Source organism: Anabrus simplex, chromosome 14 (genome assembly GCF_040414725.1).
Source record: "Anabrus simplex isolate iqAnaSimp1 chromosome 14, ASM4041472v1, whole genome shotgun sequence".
In the NCBI taxonomy this organism is placed as follows: domain Eukaryota; kingdom Metazoa; phylum Arthropoda; class Insecta; order Orthoptera; family Tettigoniidae; genus Anabrus; species Anabrus simplex.
Genome location: NC_090278.1, coordinates 81,792,864 through 81,815,693, shown reverse-complemented (window position 1 = coordinate 81,815,693; position 22,830 = coordinate 81,792,864).

Here is a 22,830-nt window from a genome sequence, read left to right as displayed (position 1 = left end):
TTTATTCATGGGAAGTAAAATTTCGTGACATCGTGTATGTCGGTGATATGGAAAATCGCGGTGTGTTGTTGTATTCTTGAGGTCCGAAAGTTGTAGTAAAAATAAAATTAAAAGGTATATTTTTATAAAAGTTGTTTGTCACGAGAGGATTGAGGTTTGAAAAGTCTTGAAATATGAGAAAAGGGATTGATGGTGAAGAGTTTATATATGTTGAGATAAGTAGTGTATAGATGTTGAAGGCAATGGAGGCCTGTATATTTCATGTAATGCCGCCGTGAGAAGGCGATGAGAATGAATTTTTGAGACAGGCTATATTTACGATGGCGAAGAATTTTTGAGGCAGGCTGTATATTAAATGTGATATTTATGTGGCAGGCTGTAGTATATTCCGCTAACAATCCCAAAGCTGAGACCAGGAGAAGGTTGATTCGAGATGATTATTGTGTGAGGCACAGTAAAATTTCAAGTTAAGATCCCAAGTGAAAAACGATTTCTGGTGAAGATTGTAACTCTTGGTAGTAAAAAGAATCAAGTGACTAGTTACGTAAAGTCAGTATAATGAATATTATAGTAATATGACCTCAAGGATAGAAGAGCATTCTGAATACACGGTTGGTGTGTTTGACTGTAATGACAAGTTTCCAATCAGTAAATTTCATAAATTATAAGACGGTAATTTATCATTAAATCGGAAACATTGTGGGATGAGATATTGGACGTTATTAACGCAGTATGTTTGACTGTGTAGATTCATTGGGTTTCGTTTCACTGGATAGTCATGGATATGAATATTTGGAAAATGACGGTAGGCGATTTGAGGGCTTGACCCTAAAATTAAAGTGTGGATGTTTGAGGTGGTAATGATCCTTGTTTGGCGATAGTCAAGTAGTGTTAGACGTGTGTTGGAAGTCATTATTATTTTTCCAAACTTCATTGCGCATGCTGAGATCGTGTTTGAGTTGTGGATTGCGCACCACGCGGAATTTATTTTCAAGTTCACGTTTTAGTAACAAGATAAGGACTTAGTTGCATTTCCCGACTTGCAATCATTCTGTGGCAAGATATGTTTCATTGTGTGTTATTAGTTTCGACCAGGTTTACAGCCGAAATATCTAAGAGTGGGTTTGAAGTTACGATTTTGCCTGATATGCTAGAGGAAGTGTATACGACCCAAATTCCGCTCGACAATAGATTTAGGACGTGTTATCCTAGGAGTATACTAATAATTTCGTGTGGCTATTTCTAGCCGAGTGCAGCCCTTGTAAGGCAGACCCTCCGATGAGGGTGGGCGGCATCTGCCATGTGTAGGTAACTGCGTGTTATTGTGGTGGAGGATAGTGTTATGTGTGGTGTGTGAGCTGCAGGGATGTTGGGGACAGCACAAACACCCAGCCCCCGGGTCATTGGAATTAAACAATGAAGGTTAAAATCCCCGACCCGGCCGGGAATCGAACCCAGGACCCTCTGAACCGAAGGCCAGTACGCTGACCATTCAGCCAACGAGTCGGACAGGAGTATACTGATGATGAGACATCCTAGTTCACGCTCAACGATAGGGTTAGGAAGGTGTATGTGTACATAGAGGTTAGTGTTAGGGTGTGCAGACATTAGGTAAGCCCGACAATAGGTCTGGAATGTCAGCTGTACATACTCAAGTCTTAGATTAGATGATTTTGCGAAGTGACTTGAGCGATGATAGTGTCTGCGGTAGTGTATGCAATGCGAAGAATGTTAGCTCAGTAACATTGATGCCAGGTTTGCGCACAGCCCTTTACCAGCTGGAAGGTGTTTACCTAAGATTATGGAACCACTAACGGCATATGAGGGTTGTCCAATATTGGGTCCTGAGTTAATGGTGATTGAATATTTACTGCAGTTCGCCATGCATGTTTGAGTTCAATGAACTTCAGTATTTTATTTTATTTTATTTTACGGACTTAATTGTTTTGTCGCTCTGACGTCCGTTTTGCTTTGGTAGGGTGCGTGTTGACACTCAGCGTATTTGTGTGAGACTTGAGTTACGAATGCTGGTTCGATTCGTCAGCCGGTAATATATTTTATTTTCAATTTTTGTCGTTCTTTCATTTTTATACGTAGTTGAGTGTGGTCAATTGATAATTTTGTAGGTAGTGTGTTGGGATAAACCATAAGTAGATGGATCTGTGATGGTAGTCATTGTTAAAAAGGAAAGAATTCTGCATTTTATTTTATTTTACCATGTGGACTTTTATTTATTTTACAAAGCCTAACGTAACCATTTATAACCTGAAAATTGGTTTTATAACAATATTTTTCAAGTGATTTACCACTTTTTATTTAACTTCAGTGTTTGGCATTTCTTCTAAATGCATGATGAATAAGTGTTTCCTGCATTTCACAGTTTTGTTCCTTCAGAACAACGTAACGTAAGATCCTCTCGGAGCGTGTTGTTGTTGGTTCCTTCTGAACAGCTGTTTGGGCGATGCACGTTTTAGCATCGGGATTATTGTATAACTTAAGGGTATCATGAAATGACAATACATGGTGGAATTTTGTTTCAATTGTGAATGCTGCTGTTAACTTGTAGTGAACACCATGCTTTCCAATAATATTTCGCAACCTATCCAAAGCAACTGATAGTCAATTTGGTTCGATTAAGGGTCCATTCGGCGGGTGTTCCGTATCCGAAAGGGTATTCGACTGGTGGATAACCTTAATTAAGAGGAAATGCGGCGTTCTACTTGTTGAAGGTCAGATTTTCCACGGATCGTGTGGATTAATTCTCAGTTATCATTTGGATTAATAGGTGCCCGATTTTTCAGGCTTTCTTTTCGCTTTTCAGTTTCGCTGTCCACTAATTTATGAGATTCCTACTTTCTCCGAAGAAAATTCTTCGATATTGTAATCAATAAAAATAACGCTATGCAATGTGACTGCGTTTGAAACATTTAATAATTGTTGGTCAAGGATTTATATAAATAAATTTTTTTTGGTGCAATTAATGGATTCAATAAAAGTTAGTAAGCACATATTTGCTCCTCATTTCAAGTAGTTAGGCTCTCTTCTGAACCCCCATCGTTTGGTTAAGATCGTGACCGAATTATTCCCGCAACGACCCCAAGACTTAAGAGTTCAATATTGCTCTACTGCAGCAGCTGTGGCCGACTAAGACCAATCGTGAGTGCCATTGGTTCTGCGATCCATGAGTTAGCCCGCTATATTTCAACACTGCTACAGCCAGAAACAGGGAAGACAGAACATCACTTTAAAGATTCGAAACATTTCTTGCATAAGTTACGTGAACTACGGGTGGACGAAGGTGACATCCTGGTAAGCTTTGATGTTACGTCACTTTTCACTAATATACCTGTAGAAGAAACACTTGCTTACATCGGAGAATACCTGTCTGAGGACTTGACCAATCCGGAAGCAGTTTGTTTAAAATCCACTTACTTCTACTACAAAGGGGATTATTACGAACAGACAGAAGGAGCAGCAATGGGTTCACCTTTGTCACCAGTGGCTGCTAATATTTTTATGGAACACTTTGAGTCTACTGCATTAACAACAGCGCCATTGAAACCTAAGTGCTTCTATCGTTACGTGGATGACACATTTTCGGTCTGGCCACATGCAAGGGAAACTTTAAATGAATTTTTAGAGCACCTAAATTCCATTAACAGTAAGATCAAGTTCACAATGGAAGTAGAAAATGAAGGCAAATTACCTTTTCTTGATGTGTTAGTATACAAGAAGAACGATGGTACACTAGGCAATGCAATGTACAAGAAACCTACACATTCTGAAAGATACCTTCATAAGTCTTCACATCACCACCCCTCCCAAAAAGCAGCTCTCCTTCGAACGTTATATACTAGGGTAAATAATGTTGCAGACGATGATAACCGCTCGAGTGCAATGAGAGAACTGACAGAATCCATGAAGAAAAACGGCTATACATCTGGAGACATAACACGAGCTGTGATGATCAAGGAGCCTAACTTGAATAGCACCAACCAGGACTACAGCAAAAAGAAAAAAGTATTCCTTCCTTACGTGGCAGGTATAACTGACAGAATAGGGCGCATTCTTAAGAAGTACAATATAATTCCAGTTTTCACCGTAGACCGGAAGCTCAAATCCTTGTTTCGACCAGTCAAAGAGAAGCCACGTCTTGAAACACCGGGCGTATATGAAATTCCATGTGGTTGTGGTTGTTCATATGTTGGCATGACAAAAAGGCTTGTTAGCACCAGGGTGAAAGAGCACATCAGGTCAGTAAAGAATGTCGCTCTTTCATCCTCCACGGAGAACGCTATAAGCCAGTCTGCCATAGCAGAACATTTCTACAGTACAGACCATGAAATCCTCTTTGACCAGGCGAAGGTCATCGCGCCTGTAAAATACTTCTATGCTCGTCTTGTGAGGGAAGCCATAGAGATAGAGCTGCGCCCAAATAACATCAACAGGGAAGACGGCTTCAAGTTATCAAATACATGGAGACCTGTACTGCAGAAATACATGCATAACACCACCATGGCACAGCGGGACGCACTCAGCTGTCGACAGAGGGCGGTGCATCAGTAACTTCCCTCCCAACCACCACAGCATAGCGCCACGATCCTTGAGTCCAGTTAGTAGGGTAGGCCGTGGATGGTACGGGCATGACTTCCATGTTCCTTCAGATAATTTCTTTTCGTGACTGGACGATAACACATGAGTCCAACCCAACGAGCTAGAAAGAGCACTATAGAGTGGCTATTGGACCGCCATATTTGAATCTACTTGAAAGCCACGTCCGCCATATTGTAAGCGACCAAATCGAGTAGGCTTGTGATGAAGCAAGTACAGAGGCTGCGGGAATAAATACCGTTTCACAGTTTTCTTTATTGGGGAAGCACTCAAAGATGCGCAATGTCTGTTTAAAAGGACATTAAAAAAATACAAGATACAGGCTACGTACTTACATATTGTATAAAGAAAGAAAATTAGCGCATTTCCACTAGTCCGAATTACAAAACAAATCACAAGACATTGCCAAAAATTTAGACCCACTTACAGGGAATGAAAATATAGAACAGAAAACCTTGAGCAAAGCAATATAACAACATCGAGAAATAATTCATATAACTTTAATAATAATAATAATAATAATAATAATAATAATAATAATAATAATAATAATAAATCCTGATATCTTTCCATTTACCTGGAATTGGCATTTTGTATGGATTTAGCCTAATTTTACGACCGGATGCCCTTCCTGACGACGCCAACCCTAGGTGAAGTGATGTATTTACTATTGCGTGCTTCTGTAGTGGTTTGTAGAATGTTCTGTTGTGTGTAGATGAAGAAGGTTATCCAGTTCCGGATCCAGAGGAATTAACTGTCGACTACCCGGTTAAAATGCTCAACCCGGTCGAATCTGGTGCCCTCTGAACCAAAGGCCAGCATGCTGATCATTCAGCCAAGAAGCCGGACACTAAACAACTTGGCAGGTTAGATCCTGGCTCAGTACGATAGTATTTAGGTGCTCAAATCCCTCAGAACTCCTGCGGGACAACATTCCGGCACCTCGGCTTATCCGAAAAAGTAGTTAGTAGGGCGTAAAACTAATAATAATTTACGAAAAATAAGTATTCTAGAGCCGTGGGGTACAAGGTTTGAAGTGAACAGTGGTGTAATAAAGTATCCCTTAATAATAATAATAATAATAATAATAATAATAATAATAATAATAATAATAAAATAAGAACAAGAATTTGTAGGATAAACAATTTGAAATAATTGCTAAAAAAGAGAACAGTTCTTCTTGTGATAATGATCTTAAATCACATAAGTTAACTTTCCTGAATAATTCACTTCGATTATCTTTGGAAGAAGATTATGGTAAAGCCGATTTTTTATTTGCCTTATGTAGCACCCACTCAGACACGCCTTATAGCTACGACGGGATAGGAAAAGGCTAGGACTGCGAAGGAAGTGTCAGTGGCATTAAGGCACAGCAGCCCCCGTATTTGCCTGATGTGAAAATGGGAACCACGGAAAACCAGCTATCAGTGCTGTCGGCAGTGGAATTAGAACTCACTATATCCCGAATGCAAGCTAAGAGCTATATACCGCGAACCACGTAGCCAACTCGCTCAGTAGTAGTGGTGATGTAGGACTGAAAGTCCTCATATTACTCCGTATCGTTGGCAAAGGGGATGAGGTGACTAGGAAATTCTAAATATTGTAGGTGTGGCGTTGGACAGCAGGCGTCTTGTAACATCGTTGTTCACTTTATATTTATTTTCAAAATGCTGGGGAAATGTGCTCTGTAGGATACAATGTAATAATAAATAGTGGTATTGGTTTTTCGTCCTACCGACTACTTAGTACGGTTTTCGGAGAAGCTGAAGTGCCGGAGATTTGCCCCGGTGGAGTTCCCTTACGGGCCGGTAAATCTACTGACACAAAGGTAACCTATCTGAGCACCTTCAAATACCAAATACAAGAAAATAAAAGTAGGCCTAATGTACACGTGCTGGATTGTGCTACACAGGCAACGTAATTCTGCTAATCGCCCAAAGCTGTGTACTTTAGTAAAAAAAGAATCTTATCTAAAATATGATATTTATTCTTCGTGTTTTCTCTACAATTTATGCAATTGCATGCCACACACGTAGAGAGCATATTTTCTTCGATCTAATCTATTAGAAGTATCGCACCGTATGCGGAGAAATTATATGAATGGCGCTTAAACTATGGAGTCGCTATTTCGCCTTGGCACCACCCAGAGCACTGTAGCAGCCATGTTGGCCACTCTATAGTCCTCTTTCTAGCTCGTTGGTCCAACCACACCTTTCAAGAAGAAGAAGAAGAAGAAGAAGAAGAAAATTTCTTTGCTCACTGTCGGAGGCAAAACTTCACATGCCCTGATGAAGGCCAATGTAATTTGGCAGAAAGCTTGGCTTTATTATTAATAAATATATATATAGTGGCTTTAATCCAGTTCATTTATTTCTTTGTGTTAATACAATGAGCCACGAAAACTTACGTTCATTAATTTTTTCTTTTTGTTTGATTCTTCTTATCTGCCTATTACTTCTTCATTCGTTGTGATCGAGTGTTCTTAATTCGTCTGAAATCTCTACAGGCCTTCTGTGCATCATTTCAGTTGAAAATTTGTGATTCTTAAGAAGGGTGGTAATTTTATTCTTGTTCTCTGCATCTGTAATTTCGAGTCCAACTGTTGGAGATCCTCTTGAATTTCTTTGATCCAGTGCCCTCCTGTCTTCTTTCCCAGATTTCCCATCACTAGCTGTCGTAAAATCCTGTTTTCTGGTAATCGTAAACCTCTATATAACACTAATCAGAGAGAAAAAGTGAAAGGGATCCAATATTTCGAAAAATGAAGATATCGGCTAAAGAAATACAAGGACTACGAAGGGCGTGATAATGAAAGACATACCAGATAAAAGAACGCAGATTTAACCATCGAGATTTTTATGTTTTATATAGGAAAGAGCGGAGAAAAGATGAGATAGTAAACACCTAACCTTAATTTTCGAACCCGTAGATACGATATCCGCCTTTGCTGGCAGGACCTAGTGTTTACAGTGTACTATGTCTTCTGGTATAGGCTAGAGCAATTTTGTTACTTTCATAGATCTGTCTCTGTCTTATCCTTAGCTTTGATAATATGAAAGTGACTGAGGTATGAGCGATGCTAGTAATGTCAATCATTATGCAGCCAGTCCCTGCTATGAATAGTGTGAAAATGTTGCTTATAGGGTCAGTTGGTGTATGCATTTCAGTGGGCTTGGCAGACTGATATGTAATAGCAATTCTGGCTCGGTGAGGAAAGCAACGGGAAACTACCTCACTCCTCATTTCCCTAGTACGCCTCTTCAGTGATGCCTAGGCCATTTATGACTGCTGATGGCAGAGCTGTTGAGGATCCCACCAACGGCATCGCTGACGGACTGAACATACATACAGATACGATATAATAACACATTTGCCAGGCGTAAAGGGCAGCGCTGAAATTCAATTGATGTAATTTTTGTTAACATTTTTAGGGCTTAACAATCTGACACGTAAGTACTTTTTTTAAATAAATATTATGTTCACAATATAATTCATCAGGTTATCTATGAAAATGTTCATAAATATAAATGCTTCTTTACGGAATGTCATGAACACTTTGGATGACATCTGTCCCTTTCGCGACCATTCGTGTTACCAAAAACCACGCACCTCCTCTAGGGTTAATGTAATAATTTCTCCTTATGCTTAGTCTATAATAAATTGATTAAAATCCTATGTTTTTCTATTAATATTAAAATAGAATGTACATAATGTTGTAGTGGAGAGGCTGGAAATGCAAAGCTCTCAGTATTGGTTTCAGGAGGCCAAATGGACTGTATTGCAATTGACCTATCTAAGGCATTTGATAGGGTAATCATGGAAGACTACTGGCAAAAATGAGTGCGATTGGACTAGAAAAAAAAGAGTGACTGAATGGGTGGCTATATTTCTAGAAAATAGAACTCAGAGAATTAGAACCCCCTGTGGGTGGGGGCGGTAGAATAACACCCACGGTATCCCCTGCCTGTCGTAAGAGGCGACTAAAAGGGGCCCCAGGGGCTCTGAACTTTGGAGCGTGGGTTGGCGACCACGGGGCCCTCAGCTGTGTCCTGGCATTGCTTCCACTTACTTGTGCCAGGCTCCTCACTTTAATCTATCCTGTCCGACCTCCCTTGGTCAACTCTTGTTCTTTTCCGACCCCGACGCTATTAGGTTTGCGAGGGCTAGGGAGTCTTTCGTTTTCACGCCCTTCGCGGCCCTTGCCTTCCTTTGGCCGATAGCTTCATTTTTCGAAGTGTCGGATCCCTTCCATTTTTTCTCTCTGATTAGTGTTATATAGAGGATGGTTGCCTAGTTGTACTTCCTCTTAAAACAATAATCATCACCACCACCACCACCATCAGAGAATTAGAGTAGGCGAAACTTTATCTGACCCTGTAATAATTAAGAGGGGAATTCCTCAAGGCAGTATTATTGGACCTTTATGTTTTCTTATATATATCAATGATACCGTATGTGTAAAGAAGTGGAATCAGAGATAAGGCTGTTTGCAGATGATGTTATTCTGTACAGAGTAATAAATAAGTTACAAGATTGTGAGCGGCTGCAGGGTGACCTCGATAGTATTGTGAGATGGACAGTAGGCAATGGTGTGATGAAAAACGGGGTTAAAAGTCAGGTTGTGAGTTTCACAAATAGGAAAAGTCCTCTCAGTTTTAATTACTGCGTTGATGGGGTGAAAGTTCCTTTTGGGGATCATTGTAAGTACCTAGGTTTTAATATAAGAAAAGACGTTCATTGGGGTAATCACATAAATATGATTGTTAATAAAGGGTACAGATCTCTGCACATGGTTATGAGGGTATTTAGGGGTTGTAGTAAGGATGTAAAAGAGAGGGTATAGGCTATAAGTCTCTGGTAAGACCCCAACTAGAGTATGGTTCCAGTGTATGGGACCCTTACCAGGATTACTTGATCCAAGAGCTGGAAAAAATCCAAAGAAAAGCAGCCTGATTTGTTCTGGGTGATTTCCGACAAAAGAGTAGCGTTACAAAAATGTTGCAAAATTTGGGCTGGGAAGATTTGGGAGAAAGGAGACGAGCTGCTCGATTAAATGGTATGTTCCGAGCTGTCAGAGGAGAGATGCCGTGGAATGACATCGGTAGACGAATAAGTTTGATTGGTGTCTTTAAAAGTAGGAAAGATCACAATATGAAGATAAAGTTGGAATTCAAGAGGACAAATTGGGGCAAATATTCGTTTATAGGAAGGGGAGTTAGGGATTGGAATAACTTACCAAGGGAAATGTTCAATAATTTTCCAATTGCTTTGCGATCATTTAAGAAAAGGCTAGGAAAACACCAGATAGGGAATCTGCCACCTGGGCGACTGCCCTAAACGCAGATCAGTAGTGATTGATTGATTGATTGATTGATTGATTGATTGATTGATTGATTGATTGATTGATTGATTGTGTCCTTTTTCAGCTTCACATAATATTGTCACATTATAAAAACTAAATTAAACCGAGATAAACCAGCGAAGAGACGCTCATACAAGTAGAAGTAAAAGAATCATATTACCCAATAGTGCAGCCGAGTGCTGGCGATATATCCACGTTCTGGGCCGAACCTTTCCCTCCATGTTGCTAACACATACTGAACAAACACGTGATGCAATAGTTTGGAAGATTGTCTAACTTTTAACTTCAATAGAAATATCTATTAGCATATGTTAAGGGTGACCTTGGAGATATTACTCTTATTGTGAGAAGCAGTTATCGGCTAAGTGCCGATAACTCGTGTCGTACCAAGCGAGTGGGTCGCCCGGTTCTTTTGCGTGCACTTCGTTACCTGAACCTAATACGAAACGAAAAATTCTATAACATACCTACCGTGACTGTCGCTGAACAGTAAGATCTTCCTCATCTTGCTTGTTTTCCCTGCTCCCTTTGGTTCCTTCATTGTTCTTTATTACCATCTTTCTGTGTTATGAAAAATTTGGTGATTGAACAGAAGATAGGGTAGATCACGGGAGATTACTGGCAAAAATGAGGCCTAGACTAGACAAAAGAGTGACTGAATGGGTGACTATATTTCTAGAAAATGGAAACTAGAGAACCAGTGAACCTTTATCTGATCCTGGAATCATTAAGAGCAGTGGCGGCGCGTGACTTTCATCACTGGGGGTTCAAAAGAAGAAAAAATTGCCTCCCCCCAACCTCTCCTCTCCCCATCTCCGCCAGCTTCTCTTCCATCGTAGGCCGTAACCTCCTAAACTAAGATGACATAAGTTCTAGAAATGTGATCAAATACGAGAGGAGCAGAAAATACGGTAGGCCTACATGCCGAGTTTTACCACATGCAAAATAAGAAATAACTGCTTCATTGAAGACCGCAGAGTCTCGAACAAAGTTCCTTTCAATTGACAACATAGCAAGAGCAATAAGTCTATCCTCGGACATTGTGCTGCGCTAGAAAGTCTTTATTCTCTTCAGGGTAGAGAAACACCTTTCTGCTTCTGATGTCATGGGAATAGTATAATAACAACTATATTTAAAAGTTTTCATTGGTATTACCTTGCCGCTATTCTTTGCCTCTATTTTTTGAGTTAAGTTTCTCTCCAAAAGGAAATTATTCCAAAGAAGGCAAATTAATAGGCGTTTAGTAAGTAATGATATATTTGGGACAAGATATTAATTGGAATTTGACAGTTTAATGTGACTTTTGGTAGTAACGATGCTTTTCAACACTAGCGCTAGTTAGGTGCACTATTCTCTGTTGCCTAGTCAAATTCCCGTAAGGCCAACAGATGGCAGGCACATACCCCAACCCCAACAACACGGCTAGCTAGTCTTGAGACAGTGGCCTATTGCGCATGCGTAAAGAACAGAGATCCGTTTCTGCGATATCCTGGTCTTGCCTTAGTGCTAGCTTTCGTCCCCCCGCACCTCGCCACTCCCTTCGCCTATGTACGGACGGAGGGATCGCCTTTGCAAGGGGGTTCATTCCAGACAAGTATCCAGCCACAGACCTTGCGCAGCTCACATGAATTGAAAGCCAGTACGAGTATATTACGGATAGAGGGACTTAGCAAGAGCTTCGAGATTGACAAGGAAGTTATGAAAATTACATAGTTGAGTACAATTTGATATAAACTGGAGGTTCATTGCTCCATTGCGCTATACCAGAAACCGCCACTGATTAAGAGGGAAATTCCTCAAGACAGTATTATTGGACCTATATGTTTTCTTAAATATGTATATTATATGAGTAAAAAACTGGAATCAGAGATAATTCTTTTTCGGATGGTGTTATTGTGTATAGAATAATGAATAAGTTACAAGATTGTGAGCAACTGCAAAATGATCTCGATAATGTTGTGAGATGGACAGTATTTTGTTAAAAATGAAGCCATGTTTTCCAGTGTTGACTTAGTTAAATGTAGCAAAGGCTTTTCAGTCTGTCAAACACATAGCAAATATAATGTAAATTAAAACACTAAAAGCATATCATAAAACACACACTAACATACAAAGAATGACATGTTTCGTTCTACAAGAACATCCTCAGATTCTATCAAATCACTTAAAATAAGCTTATATATGTACAGTATTGTTTACGTAGCGTAAACTTGTCAAAGATAGAGAGAAAAGTGATAACATGAAACAGTAATGACAAAAAATAAATTATATACAATTATAATATAGTGAAAAAACTTACGTATTTATCTAGACTGCCGATGTTAAGTCTGTTGTCACCAAACACTATTTCAGGACTGTGGTGGAAAGTTTGTGGTGAGCCAGACTGTGCGTGGAGAGGGGAGGGCAGGACAGGGAGGGGCCTAGTAGAACGATGTGGATCTCTCCTATTGGATGATAAAATCGGGTAGACTATAGAGTGGAGAGGGGGGGGGGGGCGGTGGGAGAGATGTAGGGCGCAGTGGCTGGAGCGCTGTGGAACTTTCCATCAACATTGGAGGGGGGGGGAGATGTTATTGACCTATTTCATGTTAATTGTACCTGTATGTAATATGGATGAATGTAATTATTATAATTTTTTATTATTTATAATAGGTGAATGAAGTACGGAACGGTATTATTATTATTATTATTATTATTATTATTATTATTATTATTATGAAAAAAGCAATTCACCTTCCGTCAACATTGGAGAGGGGAGAGAAGTTATTGACCTTTTCCTTGCGAATGTACCTTTATGTAATATGGATGAATGCAAATTAATAATTTTTAGTTGAATAAAGTAAGGGACGTTATTATTATTATTATTATTATTATTATTATTATTATTATTTACGATAGAAGCGATTTAATGAGTAGGTGTTGTCAGATATTATGCGACAGTAGGCAATTGTATGATGATAATTTAAAAGTCAGGTTGTGAGTTTCACCAAAAGTAAAAGTTCTCTCAGTTTTAATTACTGCGTTGATAGGGTGAATGTTTCTTATCCTTATCACTCTAAGTACCTAGGTGTTAATAAAAGGAATGATCTTCATTGGGGTAATCCCATAAATAAGATTGTAAATAAAGGGTACGGATCTCTGCATTTGATTATGAAAGGTTGTAGTAAGGATGTAAAGGAGAGGGCATATCAGCCTCTGGTAAGACCCCAACTACGCAGTAGAATGTGATTCCAGTGTATGGGATCCTCATCAGGATTCCTTGATTTTTTTATTTTAATTTGCTAGGGGCTTTATGTCGCACCGACACAGATAGATCTTATGGCGACGATGGGATAGGAAAGGCCTAGGAGTTGGAAGGAAGCGACCGTGGCCTTAATTAAGGCACAGCCCCAGCATTTGCCTGGTGTGAAAATGGGAAACAATGGTAAACCATCTTCAGGGCTGCCGATAGTGGGATTCGAACCTACTATCTCCCGAATGCAAGCACACCGCCGCGCGCCTCTACGCGCACGCCCAACTCGCCCGGTGATTCCTTGATTCAAGAACTGGAAAAATCCAAAGAAAAGCAGCTCGATTTGTTCTGGGTGATTTCCGACAAAAGAGTAGCGTTACAAAAATGTTGCAATGTTTGGGCTGGGAAGAGAAAGAAGACGAGCTGCTCGACTAAGTGGTATGTTCCGAGCTGTCAGCGGAGAGATGGCGTGGAATGATATTAGTAGACGCATAAATTTGAGTGGCGTCTTTAAAAGTAGGAAAGATCACAATATGAAGATAAAGATGGAATTCAAGAGGACAAATTGGGGCAAATATTCACTTATAGGAAGGGGAATTGGGGATTGGAATAACTTACCAAGCGAGATGTTCAATAAATTTCCAAATTCTTTGAAATAATTTAAGAAAAGGCCAGGAAAACAACAGATAGGGAATCTGCCACCTGAGCGACTGCCCTAAATGCAGATCAGTGTTGATTAATTAAGGACGGGTTTGGCTCGCCAAGTGCAGGTCTTTTGATTTGACTCCCGTAGGCGACCTGCTCGTCGTGATGAGGATGAAATGCTGATGAAGACAACACATACACCCAGCCCCCGTGCCAGGAAAATTAACCAACGATGGTTAAAATTCCCGACCCTGCTGGGAATCGAAGCCTGGACCCCTGTGACCAAAGGCCAGCACGCTAACCATTTAGCCATGGAGCCTGGCATATAGAGGATGGTTGCCTAGTTGTACTTCCTCTTAAAACAATAATCACCACCACCATCTCCAAACCCAAGCATTGCAAAATTTTCGTAACAGAACTCTTTTGTCAGGAATCACCCAGAATAAATCGAGGTGCTTTTCGTTGGATTTATTCCAATTCTCCAATCAAGTAACACTGGTGAGGCTCCACTGTAACCATACTCTATAGTTGACCATACTGTAGTTGGGGTCTGAACACAGACTTACATGCCCTCTCCTTCATCGTCTTCATCCTTATGTTGCAAGAACATGTTCTGCGTTAGATGTCGGGAACGCCTATGTCGCTGGTCTTTATAGACGATTATTCATTAATTTAAATAATGTAGCCAATGGCCAATAAGATACACAATAAAAGTTTAAACTAATCAGTCACAAAACTTGAACAGCGATTCCACTCGTAATTTACACTTCTTGACGAGATACCAGTTACAATACTTATTACGTAATTTACAAAATAATGCAGTTTATGTTTGGATTATGCCTTTGCTGGCGAGATCTAGTGTTTCCAGTGTGGCTAGAATAAATTTGTTACTTTCATTGCCCTGTCTGTCTCATCCTTGGCTTTGACAATATGAAAGTGACTGAAGTATGAGCGATGCTAGTAATACCATTCCATATGCAGCCAGTCCCTGTTATGAATGGTGTGAAAATATCGCTCATAGGGTCAGTTGGTGCATGCATTTCAGTGGGCTTGGCAGACTGATATGTAATAGCAACTTCTGGCTCAGTAAGGAAATCAATGGGAAACTACCTCACTCCTCATTTCCCTAGTACACCTCTTCAGTGACGCCTAGACTATTTATGGCAGCTGTTGGCGGAGCTGTGGAGGATCAAACCAGCCTTCGGGCTGAATACCCAACATACATACATTATGTTTGGATCATGAAAATATTTGGTAACGCATAGTTTATGGTGGAAACCATGTACGGCGAAGCGTGTGGCGATGTTTCTAATAGTGGTTCTTGCATCTGCCAAATGAGATAACCTCTTTGAACGCACTTACTGCAATGCCATCTCAAAATGAGCAAATGATAATGGACTTCGGATAAATGAAAAGAAAGCAGTACAAATGATCTTCAGACGGGAAAGATGATTTTTTTTTTTTTTTTTGCTAGTTGTTTTACGTCGCACCGACACAGATAGGTCTTATGGCGACGATGGGACAGGGAAGGGCTAGGAGTGGGAAGGAAACGGTCGTTGCCTTACTTAAGGTACAGCCCCAGCATTTGCCTGGTGTGAAAATGGGAAATCACAGAAAACCATCTTCAGGGCTGCCGACAGTGGGGTTCGAACCCACTATCTCCCGAATACTGGATACTGGCCGCACTTAAGCGACTGCAGCTAAAGAAGAATTGCAACACAGCACGGGATAACATACAAGGACAACCCACTGGCTGTAATTAATGCCTATAAGTATCTCAGCACCACTCTGCAGGCGATAATTACTTCATTGAAATCCCATGTGAAAGATAGATCAACAGCAGCAATAAAAGCAATACATGATATAAAGAGCATTCAACAGCTATCAAAAGAAACGGCCATGCCCTTTTTCCCGACGCATGGACTTGAAATCTTTTGACTCAAATTATCAATGAAAGACCTGAAAGACGTAATTACCACGGGCGGTGCGTGGTATTGTTGCAGTGTTGCACAACTCCCAATAATTTTACACTTCATGTATCGTCTTTTCTTCTGTTGTTTTAGTTTAATAAACCTAACAAATATTCGAAAACATATTAAAATCAACCATCTTTGGTTTTTCGCTGTACTAATGCTTTGTAACGCACCAGTACACGCCGCTGGCTTCGAATCAAACTCAGGGCGTTTGCTCTCCTACGGCAACTCCCTAGCGGACAGCGCGGCGTAATGTACCTCAGCAGGGACGAGCCTAAGCCTGCATAGCATCAGGTAGCATGCTCACCAGTATCGGTCTCAGGGAGTTGCATGAGACTAGCGAGTCCCCTACCGAGAAACAGTTCCAAATGTCCCCGTTAGATAGCGCCACTCTGCGGAGATTACTTCATTCCTACTTTCTTCCCTCTCGCAAAGATAATTTCATTAACATTTTTTAAATTTACAATTTTCGCTTTACGTTGCACCGACGCAGATACTGTAGGTCTTACAGCGATGATGGGATAGAAAAGTAAGTACAGAAGATATAAGTAGAATTTTGTAAACAATATAAATGTATTAAGGATGAGCTGTGTGCTTAATAGAAAAATTGTTAGTGTAAATTGTATAATACTGTATTCTAGGAAAATGTCTTCTTCTCTTGTTAATTAAAAATTTAGTGCTTGATAATAATGTATTTTAGTGTACCATTTGCCACGAAGGTAGATACGTCATTTGCAAGTAAAGCGATTTTGATTTGAAAAGGGCTAGGAGTTGGAAGGAAGCGACCGTGGCTTTAATTAAGGCACAGCCGCAGTATTTGCCTGTGTGAAAATAGTAAACCGCGGAAAACCATTTTCAGGGCTTCCGACAGTGGTGTTCGAACCCACTATCCCCCGCATGCAAGCTCAAAACTATGCGACGCTAACCGCGCGACCAACTTGCTGGGTAGTTTCTTTTCCATGCCATACCAGACCACCCACAATGTTATCAGCAGCTTGCTTCAATGAAAAACAAGAGGACGAATTTTCATTTCAAGTGAGACAAGAGTAACTGTGCCAGGCTGAGTGGCTCAGACGGTTGAGGCGCTGGCCTTCTGACCCCAACGTGGGAGGTTCGATCCTGGCTCATTCCGGTGGTATCTGAAGGTGGTAAGTCAGCCTCCTGTCAGTAGATTTACTGGCATATAAAATAACTCCCGTGGGACTAAATTCTATCACCTCGGCACCTCCGAAAACCGTAAAAAAGTCGTTAGTGGGACGTAGAGCCAAAATATTATTGAGAGTAATTGTAGTTACAATGTATAATTAGCCTCTTATTTCCTGGGCTAACATTTCCAGATATATTTCAGTTTTACTAGGAATGTTGTTCATTACTTAACGATGGTAAAGTCTCTTGTTATTTCTGTAAGCCATAAAAATGTGACACTGAAAATTTTGCTGCAACACCCAGCTTCAGATACCACCAGCCGCCACTGCTAATTACTACAGAGAAGATTAAAGCTCGCTATCTGAAAGCTGTTCTCGGCCTAGGAAAATATGCACTCTCAAGATTGGTCTATGAATTAACTCTAAACCGCGGATGGGTCATTTGTGACCCATCTGTTAGTTCTTTCTTTCCTATCTCCTGCAAAAGGAACTATTTATAGCAAGTGTACAGCCAAGGAATATACCACTACGTGCGCTGGATATTTTCTTTGAAATTTAAGACACATAGTGTCTTTTGATATAGAATATTAAGCCCCGGGCTGAGTGGCTCAGACGGTTAAGGCGCTGGCCTTCTAACCCCAACTTGGCAGGTTCCATCCTGGCTCAGTCCGGTGGTATTTGAAGGTGCTCAAATACGACAGCCTCGTGTCGGTAGATTTATTGGCACGTAAAAGAACTCCTGCGGGAGTAAATTCCGGCACCTCGGCGTCTCCGAAGACCGTAAAAGTAGTTAGTGGGACGTAAAGCAAATAACATTATTACAATATTAAGCATACAAATAAGGAACATGTAGGCAATAGGATTGGCCCACTTCACTGACCACAGTGAGTCCAGTTCTAATCCCTTGCTCCTATGGCACCGCCAATGTACAGTATATTAAGAAAGGCTTCCAACTCCTCAATTTTTAGAGACCAATCATCCGACATCAGTACACAGGATGTACATTATGCTGCATATTGTTTCTTTGTAGGAATGGCACTTACACGACACACGTTGAGCACACATAATATTCCTTGGCTGTACACTTGCTACAAATCTTTTTTCTTTTCTTTTTTTTTTTTTTTGCGAAAGATAGGGAAGAAAGAACTTCAGCTGGATCACAAATGACACAGCCGCGGTTCGAGTGTTAATATAATCGAAGACCAAGGAAGAAAGTACCATCAGCCATCTACAGCAACGACCTATAATATACTGCATAGACTGCTGGACGGGTTCATACAGGACTCTTAGCTGAGGAAAGTTGCAACATGTCCACCATGATTCCTGGTGGCACTCGTCAGCTGTTAGTTGTCAAAAAAGAAAGATACATAGAGGGGATACAATAAGATAACAAGATGTAGGCAATGACAAATTAACATAACGTTGCACCGCCACCTTCATTTTTTCTGCCCCCAGTAAACATGGCGGAGCAGCTTTCAACCAAGACCAACTACAATTACATCAGACCGTAATCCAAGGAAAAACATGGCGGACATCGGTGGGCGATATGAAAGGTTGAGGGCAAGGTTATGCGTGTTTATTCCGAGTCACCTAAAGAAAAGATCACAAGTCGAACGTCATGAAATGCAACTCATTAACTCGAAATATGAATAATTAAATACGATATATAGATGTCAACAAAGAACATTATTAACCTTACATGAAATACTATGACACCACTATTAACCACCGCCCATTATGTAAAACACGCAAACAAATTTCTCCAACAATATTTCAACCCTCCAAAATCCACCTGTATTGTTGAGTAGGTACAAGCGATATTTGTATGATACACTTGGCCATCTAAAGAACGCCTTACCTTATAACTCACCAGAATTGACGGCAAAATTGTATATTACATAAAAAAGAACATAATCCTCATGTTCACTCACGGGAAAGGGGTTAGGTTTAATTTACGCACGTTCATTGTAAAACGTTGAAAATTAATTACATCATTCTTGCACCACCGTTTAATTTCGTCTCTAAATCATAAATCTTGGTCATGATTTTCCGGATGTTTTTGGGACTGATTTAATTTTCTTTGTAGTAAAGAATAGCTGATAGGGCAAATGCTAGGATAGGCATCATTAGTTTTAACTTCGGAAGTTTGCGTGGCACTCGAATTAGATCACCACCTTCTACGGGTATATAATGTTTTCCCTAACAATACATTTGATTTCAAAAATGATAAAATGATTAATGTACACAGCATTATTAGGCCTATGATTCGGTTCGAAGTTTTCCTTACGAATGCTCTTAACCCAATTTTGCCTTAATATTAGGTCTTTTGGAAACGGGAACACTGAAACTCTTACTTACATCCAGGCACACAGCACATTAAACTATAAACATATTGCACAGGTAACTAAAACTGAAGAAAATACTTTCAGAGAACAACACGAGAATGAACGTTAACCTAATCACCGCCGATATTATTGGAATAAATAAGCTCTTTGAGAACAAACAGCTTCTTACGGCACTGAAAGAGGATCTATAACCTTCTTAAGACCATAAATAAATATAATGTACGATTAATAATATTCAAATTTCCGTAAATATTTGGTAACAACACGACTTTCACAAATCAAAACAAACGCATGCTAACACTCCAGCTGCCGCCATTATGGACAGTTTCGATAGGTCGGTTAAGGTCTGAGATATTGTAGTTGGTCTTGTTTCAACCTTCTTCAAATATGGCAGGCCATCCGCCGAAATGCTCGAAGAGCGGCAACGAAAAAGAAGTGAAATCTGGAGTGAATTTTATGCAACAGATGCTATGTTAACGACAGATTCGAAAGGAACGAACTACGACTTTAGACGATTCCGAACAGCCATAGTACTGGACGTACTGATACAGGCTATCGCGGAACAGCCAAAGCTCTCTGAAATAATATTATTTACCTCGATACACAGAACGCTTATGTTGTCACTCACATTTACTCCTTGGCATCAAACTACATTTAGGTTCACGGAAATCGCTTCTCATTGTTCTTTATTCTATGATTTAAACCACACATTTCGGTTACCTTACAGTTGTTTTCTAGGATTACATTACATGGCTGAGCAACAGGAAAGTGACTCCAATAGTGAATCTACAAAAGAAGATGCTGAACAATCTGTAGATGGTACAGGACAAGCTCCTGCTGAACAATCAAGTGAAGGAGTGTCAGAAGAGTCTCCACCAGTTTCTGGGATTGTACCTAAGAAGAAAGTCAAACAATGTGGTCCTTCTGTTATCGAATATACTGCACTGAGTTGGAGAGATGGTACAGATGATGAGCTGCCCATGCTATCAAAGGGAACGTTTGTGAAATCAGATACGAGCTGTGGCATATTATGCTGGGATGAACATCATACTGATGAAAAGAAAGCTCCGGAAGGGAAATCAAAAGTCAGGAAACATGGTCAGCACTCGCAGAAAGCTGATGACGCAAGAGGTTAAGTAGGATCTGCAGAATACCTAGCATACACTACGCCAAATTAGCAGTAATTAGTGTGGCAATATTGCTGTCAGCCAGTAAGTAATGTAGAAAATGACTTGAAATTATACAAGTTTATAAGTCCATGACGTTGAAAGGTTTCTTTGTCAGTGGCAATCATCACTCATTTGCGATACAGCCACACATAGCTAGAAACATTTTTTCACCTTCTATAAACTATCAATCTTAAAAATAAACTTGTAATGACCCCTCCCCCCTTCCAAGTGTAGCTGTATACAAATGATGATGCTGATTCCCTAGATCTTTCCTATCAAGGAATATATATGATGAATAAACTATGCGTTACCAAATATTTTCATGATCCAAACATATGTATTATGTTGGGTATTCAGCCCGAAGGCTGGTTTGATCCTCCACAGCTCCGCCAACAGCTGTCATAAATAGTCTAGGCGTCACTGAAGAGATGTACTAGGGACATGAGGAGTGAGGTAGTTTCCCGTTGCTTTCCTTACTGAGCTAAAAGTTGCTATTACATATCAGTCTGCCAAGCCCACTGAAATGCATGCACCAACTGACCCTATGAGCGATATATTCACACCATTCATAACAGGGACTGGCTGCATATGGAATGGTATTACTAGCATCGCTCATACTTCAGTCACTTTCATATTGTCAAAGCCAAGGATGAGACAGACAGGGCAATGAAAGTAACAAATTTATTCTAGCCACACTGGAAACACTAGATCTCGCCAGCAAAGGCATAATCCAAACATAAACTGCATTATTTTGTAAATTACGTAATAAGTATTGTAACTGGTATCTCGTCAAGAAGTGTAAATTACGAGTGGAATCGCTGTTCAAGTTTTGTGACTGATTAGTTTAAGCTTTTATTGCGTATCTTATTGGCCATTGGCTACATTATTTAAATTAATGAATAATCGTTTATAAAGACCAGCGACATAGGCGTTCCCGACATCTAACGCAGAACATGTTCTTGCAACATAAGGATGAAGACGAAGAAGGAGAGGGCATATAAGTCTGTGTTCAGACTCCAACTACAGTATGGTCAACTATAGAGTATGGTTACAGTGTATAGGACCCTCACCAGTGTCACTTGATTGGAGAATTGGAATAAATTCAACGAAAAGCACCTCGATTTGTTCTGGGTGATTCCCGACAAAAGAGTACTGTTACGAAAATTTTGCAATGCTTGGGCTGGGAGATGGTGGTGGTGATTATTGTTTTAAGAGGAAGTACAACTAGGCAACATCCTCTATATGTCCGGCTCCATGGCTAAATGGTTAGCGTGCTGGCCTTTGGACACAGGGGTCCCGGCTTCGAATCCCGGCAGGGTCGGGAATTTCAACTATCGTTGGTTAATTTCCCTAGCACGGGGGCTGGGTGTATGTGTTGTCTTCATCAGCATTTCATCCTCATCCGAAACATATATTTAACATAGTTTATATAATTTTTGACCAAAACTAGTCCACTTCCAGTGCATTTTCCGTGGCTAGGTAAAGGTCATTATATTATGTACAGGAATCTGGGCACAGTCGACGTTGAAGCATTATGCTGAACAGACTGATCTTCTCCACAATCACGCTGAAATTTTAGTGAAAATGTTGTTGGGGTAGTTTTCTTAAAGCGATCAGACATTTAATCATCTCTTACTTTTAAGAATGACTGTCCGAACTGCAAGTTGAACGTTACTATCAGAAATAATCTCCTGAGAAAACTGGTCGGGTCACAGTGGGGCAGTCAACCTGAAACCATCCGGACTTCTGCAATGACATTATGGCAGTCCGTGACAGAGTACGCCTGCCCTGTCTGGTATAATTCTCTTAATTTAATTCTAAATTTCTTCAATGTAGCCGCATCCTGCCAAATGAATCCTCGATCCGCCCAGCCTATTCAGGGACTTCCAAATTAGCTAATCCTTGTCTTGACCAGGGGTAAAGATTCAGAAATACCGGTATTCTGCAGGTAGTCTGTATTTAGTAGACAGACCACAAATCAGGAAGCACAATAATCTGTTCGCTAAACGAGGTCTGTCCTTAGTCAGTGATGTGCTTTCTTGAATGTCTCCATTGGAGGTTATAATCGGAAGTTAATTATTGTCTGATTGTGGCTTGAAGTATCGTCTTTTCCAAAAAAAATGTGTCATGTTTAACATCATACAGGAGGTGCTGTTTGATTGACATCTCATCAATAACTAGGCTGCATAATAATGGAGATTTTCAGTTTCTGCCGTAAGCCTAGCTTTAATTAGAGGTGTAAATGCTCTTTCAAGACGGATATATCCTATGAAACGAGACAGAGCTCTTTTACCTGTTATGGTATCGTGTGGATTTATACCATTTCTGTAAGTAATAATGCCACAGCA